An 8,291-nucleotide genomic window follows, 5' to 3' on the forward strand; every position below is an offset into this window, starting at 1 on the left:
GGAATCCTGTGCCGCTGCCGTCGTCACGAGAAGGCAGAGGATTTGCTCGCTATACCGGCACATATTGCATTCAGGCCGGGAGGGAGAGTTGGCGCCGCCAACCGTTCCCCTTCCCGCTACCCTCTGTACCTATCTTCCCAGTACAAAGTCGGAGACGACCGTCATCTACCGTTGCTAACGCAGCAACTACTACTGCCGCGACTACGGTTACTGGAGCTGGAAACAGCGCAGGTTTAGCGATCATTACAGCTTATGCCGCCACACACTCAGCACTCGCACGTTCCCATAAATAGCAGGTTTATCGTTTAGGCAAGCGGCTTTTCTATTCGTTATGTAATCGGTTCCATCACGGTAGCAGCAGCCGGCGCCGCTGCCATCACCGCTGCTGCTGCTACTACTGCCTGTATCCTGGGAAGGGTAACGGTTCCTGGTTCATTCGCAGTTCAAGTTCAACCGATCAGCGAGCGCGACCCCCAGGAACCTCCACAGAGGCATGGGCAGCATCAGCACCAGTCGAAACCAGGAGTTGAAGAACAGGATTCTTGTTCCCACGAGGCGAAGTGTTGAGAGCGCCGAGGCGGGAGAGAAAGGCGCGAGTTGGCGAATACCAGGTACGAGATCAGACGAAGAAGATGGAGGACGAAAAAAAAGAAGAATGATAACGAAGAGCGCTACGGGCAGAGCGATTAGGAAGAAAGCTGGTTCTGCTTGGCCCAGCTTCGCTCCACTCCGCTAACAACAGTGTTCTCTGAGGCTCTGCGCCTAACGTTGATGAGAACCTATGAGCAGGTTCACAACTTGGCAGCAGCAGGCCTCGTCCAAAACAAAGGCTCTCAATACGAATAACGTAACGTCCAGGGTGGAGCGCAAAACGCATAAAAGTCGACATGACTGCAACGAGCTACGAAAGCAAACTCCTAACGATAATAAAGAAAGGGGTATAAGGCAAAGACGAAGGTTATCTGTCGCCATCATTTATATGATAATAGGTGATGGCATTACGACAGTGTGTATTACAGGGCCTTCTGCTGGGTGACGGAAGCTTTTTTGTTTCTTTTATGACCGTGGCGATGCGGAAAACCCCCCCCCCCCCCCTTTGTCATAGTTTTTACTTAGTCAACCATGCAAAATGAAATCCGGTTTTGGTTGTTAGTAAGAGATAGCGTTTGCGGATATAGATAGTAATGGCTACTTCGCAAAATTTACAATTACAAATTGTTACATTAGAGTAATAAACGCATATTTACATCCGTGTTTATTCAATTAACGACTTCCCTTAGCTAAATTCGCGCATGTAGACCTTTGTCTTGAAAATTTTATGCTTGACCTTGAACGCATCGAAACTACTGCCTTAAGCATCATAAGCTCGTAAAAATAAGAGGCCATAGGAGCTATTGGGCTCTGAACAAACAGGTTCTAGGCTGTAATTAGGCGAAAAATGAACAGAAGTCTAGCAGCCATCAGCTCTAACTGCACATTTTTCAGCTCCTATATAGATATATATAAGCCCTTAGTTTGTTTTTCTGCGCCTATTTCGAGTGAGTACGGATCGCGCAGACCATTCTCACCATATTTTGAATTTATTTACTATATCTGTTATGCTAAAGTTCTATTCTTATAGAATATATTTGGAGTTACGTATGTGTTTTTCAAATTCACTTGCTCATATACGCGCAATTATATGGTCATCAAAGAGCACCGAGAGCACGCATAAGGGATACTTCGTACGGTTTTCATTTCCTGGCCTCAGATCTTATAAGGGCTGCATACACAGTGCATATTTCAGGTCTGTGGAGATTAATTGTGGCTAACTTTCAGATAAGATATAGCAGCTTATAATTAAGAGATATATATCAACATCTTTCCTTCTCCGAAGCAAAGCTTCATTTTTTCCATGTTTTTCTTCAATTTACTTTAACCCAAAAACAAACATGGATTCCGAGTCGATTCAGAGGCTATTCTGCTTAATACATCAAAATAGCCAAATACGATATTGAAAGCCGAGGCAACGGGTCGTCTCTCCTCATGCTCTGCCAGTCAACACGAATGGTCGCCATCGCGCCTGCACTACACAGAAACTAACGCTAGGTGATGAATAGAAGATCTGTGATACGATATAGGTGCTTCACCGGTATGAAAACCGACAACCATTTAACTATCAAGAAAGAGCGATAGATTACCCTTCATTGGAACCATTATGGAAATCTCTTTAGAGAAGAAGATAAAAAAGGTCTAATCTATATTTTTCGACTACGCAAACGGCCACCATAATATTTTTACAGTACAACCTAATAAAATGCTGGCCGAAAGTCAGAGCGAATGAAAAGTGAAACCCATTCAACAATACAACCAGTAGGGCTGACAGAACATGCAGCACTGCACGAGGGGAAGCAGTAGCGTAGTATCGCCTAAAAACGCAAACATTGCTATATTTCAGCATATGTCTTTTTTTTGTTTCATAATGTGTGTGTGTGTGCGGGCGCTAAAATCATGGGCTTGATTTCCACCTTAGAGACCTTGAACGTTTCATCTAGAGGTGAAGTGGAACAATGGGATTACTATAACGATGAGAACCTGATCATATTGTATAGTGTCATAACAAATAACAGCACCAAGTTGAAGTTACAGTTATAAAACACCGTGACCTAACTTAATAATGAAAATTTAATTTTCATTACCGACGATTGGTCGGTCGCCGTTGTCGTCGTAAAGCGTAAACTGTAGATAGCTTTGATCTTAGCAGGGGCGAGCGGAAACTGCCAAGAAATGATATTGGAACTAGTAGTAGTCATTCATTTTTGTTAAAAATGGTAATGATGTGCAAATATATGTACATCAGTAAAATTATAGGCACATCAGGAACATCACTTCAATATAACGGGATCCAAATATATGCGATGCAGTTCAAATAAGCTATTTTGCACTTATTTTTTGCTTAATTATATTAATAATAACGCAGTAGTCCGTTTAACAAAATTTTGAATCAAAACACTTTATCAAGAGAGAAAATCTGCACTTGCGTATTTTTGTCTGCGCCCATCTCATAGATTACGCTGCCTCGTCTCCTTAAAATAGCAGACAACAGGTTATCAGTCAACAAATACATAATAACAACAACAGTCGAAGTGGCCATTATCAATTACTACTCCTTCCAACACCAGTCAATAACCCGGTCATTGGAATGGCCAAGTGTCATTGTGAAATAGATAGTCTGCGATTTTGTTACGACACCTTAAAGTGATGGACCTCCTTTCTGCATATTGAGCGCCTCCATGTTCTATTTTGTGACATTCAGTTTCCCTTCCAATGTTCCTATCTTTCTAGTGTTCCTTCCGTACGGACAGATTCCTTTATATCGGTGACCTGTTCGACCTATCCACTGTCTATAGGTGCGAGTGTGTGACCGGAATCGATACGCAGTTACTTTGAAACCATGATGAGCCGTCATAGCAGCAGAAGTAGCGGTTGTGGGCAGTAGGCGGTAGCACTAAATACTAGAATTTCTTCTTTTTATTTCTGCCAAATATAATCGACAACGACCACGACCTTGAGAAGCCTCTTCCACAAGTTGCCGGTCGAATTTACTGCCGTCGCTGCTATACGAGTGCAGCTTTACGCCCCTCTGTGACCGCTACTGTCGATAACCCTAACCTGTCATTCTGTCCTGAAAACTATTTCCAACTTACCTGCATTATCCCTCCGTCAGCCCTTCGTTCGCAGCAGCACGACATATCCTAATCATAGTCGATAATCTCATCGTTTACTCACTCAGTCATTTATTTCGTTATAGGTAAGCATCGTCGGCGGAAGCCAGAGTGCGATAGAAAGGTTGTAACAAAAAAAGACAGGTAGATTCATACGAGAAAAAAGAAATTACTGCTTTTACTACGCAACAGAATCACCGCTCACTGCCGCGGCTACCGGTGTGACGACACTGCTGACATCTACAGAGGAACTATAACTTTGTCTTAACGGGACAGTGGTAGTAGTAGTAGTGCTGCAGACGACGCCAAGAGATTGATGATCTTGTTCTTTGTCCTCTGAGCGGCATAGTCCTGTTGCAATCCCTGCACAACATGCGAGACGCTGAGTAATCTTAGGTCGCTCTAGACACTTTCAAGCGGCGTGTACCACATACACATATATACCAAAGGCAGACGGCTCATTGTCGCTTCTTACCCTATAAATTGGGATTTTGCAAGAAAGGATTAATGCGTCGTGAGAACACTCAAGTCTTTCCATTACCATTTATATACGTATCGTACAATTATTTGGGTTATTGTCTCGCAGTTAAGCCATTTATGCAGTAAATGCACGTTACCCGCTAAATTATACAATGAATACCGCCAAAATATATCAAACAGTTTGCTAGGATTCGCACAACTACTCCTTATTTTTGTTTTCACCCGTAAAAGAAGCCTCTTTTTCGGCAACGAACTGGGTAAAGGGTTGGCAAAACACGATTCAGAAACGTTGGATAACGTTATGCGTAGCTGGATCCTGCGGAAAAACCTATCACTCGCCTATCCATCGTCCATCTGTCCTTGCGAAGCGCATATCTATGTAGCTGTAGTTGAGGCTTCTTCGCGCTTTTCGAAGGCCGGAAGCCCCACGCGGCGTACGCCTGTGTGTGTACACTAGTGCAATCACAACAAAATCACAATTTTTACCATTCATTTATTACATCAATTTATCTCACTTTGCTCTCAACATAAACAGAAAAGAGTGAAAGGATATTGACTTTCTTGCTATTTCTATGTGATGACTGGGTCTGAAAACAGGGCGGGTAATTCAATGGACGCAAACGCAAACCCACGATTTTTTTGTAAAAAACAGACCTCATCACACATGTTTGACACGGATCATTTTAAATTGTGACGTATAATCACATCCGACATATAAAGTAGTAATGCAGTTTAGCAGGGCAACGCATTATAAGCGTCTAACATGCGGAACTACACAGTTCCTATTTTTAGTAGTAATACCATAACTTACGTGCGAGTGTGAGAGTTGGTTGTTAACCATTATGCAAAATACTTAGAATCAGAACAGTGGGTTATATAGTCAAAACCTTCTGTGCCATCTACACAGGACACGTCTCTGAAAGGCAATGTAGTAGGATAAGTAACGTACATGAGAAAAACATGTATGTTTATAAATTTGTCTGATAGTCATTTAAAGGACCGAAATTCACAAATACTGCACTCATGGTTAAATGCCCTTTACGCCATGTAATATAATTTTTATCCTTTGTACATATTAAGGGACGTCACTTTTAGTAGGCATTGATCAGGGAAAAGCTGCTTATGTATATAGATGCTGCAACCATAACCCAGCTTGAAGAAGGTCGTCTTAGCGAGGTACCGGAAGAGGAAATAGTTCGCAGAACACCTATTTGCAATTCGTATGAATAGAGAGGTAGGCATGTAGAGCGCCACCTTGATTAGGCTGCAAGTGACAGGCTAATTCTTCAAGCCGGTTTTTTTTGCTACGTCCAGTAAGGCCCTTCTTAATTCGAAGTCACACAAACATAATAAAACTTCAATAGCAATAATAGTGTTTGAAAATTCATTTAGATGATAATAGAAAATATATTATTAGATCCTTAGCACGGCTGTATGTTCCACTGGCTTCAAGCTGTTGATTAGAGTAGCAACATATGGCCATCCTATCAACTAAGCTCAATAGTTTTCTCCTTCCAATATTTCTCCAAAAAGGGTACAGACACATGAATTTATATGTCGCGTATTTTTTTGAAGTTTACGTTGGCCACCCCATAAACTTCACTGCATGAAAAATAATTGTTAACTGCATTACGGATGCACTCTCGATAGTCAATACAAGAAGGTAACTCAAAGAAATCTCACTAAGTCGGTACGTAGGTTGTCTATGAAATTTCGTGCAGTTTTAAATTTGCGCGCAACGGTTTTGTAGAGTCACCCCTCAACAGAGAGTAACAGTAGCCCCTTCGTTAGAACGTAAACAATTGTTTGCACCCGATCCTGCTGTCTGCTATGTCATACTATAGCGCGACATGTAACTGAACAGGGCAACAAGTAATTAACGTCACCCAGACAAATGAGGTCTAATATCATCGGTACTCACAAACACGCTTTGCCTAGCTCCCGTATTATATAATACTTAACAGAAACGGCGACGAGGCATTTACTCATTTTTGACAAGGTAAGTAATTTGCGAAAACCCGCGAAAATCGAAGTCTACGAAATACAAATGTGTCCAAGTACAAATGTAACTTAAAATTTGTCAACGATTACATCTCGTAATTTATGGAATCTTCTTTACGCAGACATAAATTCTGCGCAAATTTTTTAAAAAATTTTTGTTATTGTTTATTGGAGTCATTGACGCTGATTTTCGAATAAACGGCACGCAAGAATATATTTGATCGCAGTCTTTGACAGAAACAACGTTCCTTTCCGTTTGTATCTATTTTAGATAATTATAGTGGCAAATATTGATATAATGCTCGTGTGTGGTGAAAGTAGAAATTACACCGTCTTACGTATTCATTTTATTGGGAAAAAAAAAGGTAAAGAATGGGGTTTTGTTGCCACAATCGGTTTGTGCTACTAAGAAGAAGAAATCTATATAACATACGTCACCGTGGAAAGACCCACTCCCTGTATTTAACATTAGGCATTAGTAGAACAATTTAGGTTGATAATTCATTGTGTGGTCCTCATGTGGCTGTTAACGTGACTGTAAAAAGACACTGTAAACCAGTTACCAATAATTAATCTTAGACAAAGACTATTAAGGGCTTATAATCCTCTCAGTACCATGGCCCACTATAACCTATGAGATTTCGATCAATTTAGGGGACTAGGTGACGATCTACTATACGATATGCAAACGGGACACCATCGTTGCGACAAAAGAGACTGGGCTTTACCTTTTCAACTGTGAATACATCTGTTATTCGCGCCCAGCGCGTGCAGCTATGGCATGCTGGACAAGGCCGTACACTTTTAGTGGAAAACGACATGCCATTACGTTACCCAGGCGAGACTCACTGAGTAAGCGAGTGTTCTATACGCTCGTCAAATGGATTTGTGAGCTTGACTGATCGAGGGTATAGGTCCTACCAACAAACAGGAAGGTTCAATCTAAGACAACGAACAGAGAAATTGTCCCATTTGAGCGCCAAGAAAGAAAAATCGCCGATGAAATCAATAGGCCGGATAACTGGAGCATTGAGAAGGCAAGTTGCCCCTGCGTCTGTATAGGTCGGCTTTGGCCGACTCTCTCATGAGAATCAATTAAGGTCACGGTTCAAATGCCGTTCATTACCACTGCTTGCACCACGACGCTTTAGCCCCACGTTTGATTTCGTATTTATGTCTTCTATATCATGTAGCAAATATGGTCGTTTGCACGGACTTCACTTGTCTGGCTAAGTGGCATTATAGATATAACAGGAGTGGGTAGCGTGTTTACCCGCTGAACGTGATGGACACGTGATAATGTGGGCTTAGATCCAAGCGTTGTCACTATTGGGTTCGTGCTGGGAGCTACTTGCCCGACGGAATACCTAATGGCAGTACCGAACGTAAAACTCCTAGCGTTTGAAAAATCACATGACACATAGAATTCTTCAATTTCAATGCTGAATGAAGTTCACCAAACAAAGATCAACTATATACGCTCTCAGGTATTACTTCTTTTCTTTTTTAAAAAACAACATTTGTGAATCAATTTACACACACATCTATATAAACATTTCGTTGCAGAATCTATTTGAATCGGATCAAAATGTGTTTGTGTTTACTGCAGTTAAAGATAAATCACTATAAGCAAGCATGACATTGCAAGGTCTGTAGGTCCTTCTCTAGTTGTCGTTCTTGATGTTGTAGCTAGGGGGCTAGTTGTTACGTACGAATAATGTATCTCATTCGTTTCACGGGGTCACCCGGTATCCGCTGCGCCTTCGAACAGCTGTTGTTTGTCGTGTTATTGATGCTCGACGCGCGTAAAATTCTGGGAAGGCAAACGCCCTCTAGTTGGCCCCTTGCCCTACAGATGGCGCTGCCAGTCCCGCCATGGCGCTTGGACTCGATGGTGACTGTGAGTGATAGGGGAAGGCAAAACAGTGGACGACAATCATTAAAAAAACGAGTCTGCTGAATACGTTATGCTGTGTTTGGATCACAGAGATTTTATTTCTGCCGAATCCACATGTGTTTACATTATGGCATAGATAGATCGGGCGACGCACTCCTCAAATGTGAGCGCGCCTAACGCTAGCAAACGTAATCCAAGGAACAATTTCC

At 42.0% G+C, this 8,291-nt stretch overlaps 1 long non-coding RNA gene across 3 annotated transcripts; it reads right to left on the minus strand.

Annotated features, from left to right (window-relative positions):
• Nucleotides 1–3,853: 3,853 nt before the first annotated feature.
• Nucleotides 3,854–7,988, minus strand: LOC111259734 (uncharacterized). Of its 3 annotated transcripts, none has more exons than XR_015310724.1 (4): nucleotides 7,898–7,988; nucleotides 4,996–5,100; nucleotides 4,524–4,637; nucleotides 3,854–4,180 (listed from the first exon to the last, which is right to left on the minus strand). It is a non-coding gene; the product is annotated as an uncharacterized LOC111259734 (long non-coding RNA). The 3 variants fall into 3 exon arrangements; XR_002679806.2 differs by having other exon boundaries at nucleotides 4,439–4,637; XR_002679807.2 differs by having other exon boundaries at nucleotides 4,407–4,637.
• Nucleotides 7,989–8,291: the final 303 nt, after the last annotated feature.

Source organism: Varroa jacobsoni, unplaced genomic scaffold, assembly GCF_002532875.2.
Source record: "Varroa jacobsoni isolate VJ856 unplaced genomic scaffold, vjacob_1.0 scaffold_360, whole genome shotgun sequence".
NCBI classification, from domain to species: Eukaryota; Metazoa; Arthropoda; class Arachnida; order Mesostigmata; family Varroidae; genus Varroa; species Varroa jacobsoni.